Source organism: Colobus angolensis, unplaced genomic scaffold (assembly GCF_000951035.1).
Source record: "Colobus angolensis palliatus isolate OR3802 unplaced genomic scaffold, Cang.pa_1.0 Scaffold216, whole genome shotgun sequence".
Lineage (NCBI taxonomy): Eukaryota > Metazoa > Chordata > Mammalia > Primates > Cercopithecidae > Colobus > Colobus angolensis.
Window position 1 is genome coordinate 88,243 of NW_012115333.1, and position 296 is coordinate 88,538.

Sequence of the window (296 nt, forward strand, 5' to 3'; positions counted from 1 at the left end):
GGGCTAATATCCAGAACCTACAAAGAACTCAAACAAATTTACAAGAAAAAATCAAACAACCCCATCAAAAAGTGGGCAAAGGATACGAACAGACACTTCTCAAAAGAAGACATTTATGCAGACAACAGACAGATGAAAAAATGCTCATCATCACTAGCCATCAGAGAAATGCAAATCAAAACCACAATGAGATAGCATCTCACACCAGTTAGAATGGCGATCATTAAAAAGCCAGGAAACAAGAGGTGTTGGAGAGGATGTGGAGAAATAGGAACACTTTTACACTGTTGGTGGGA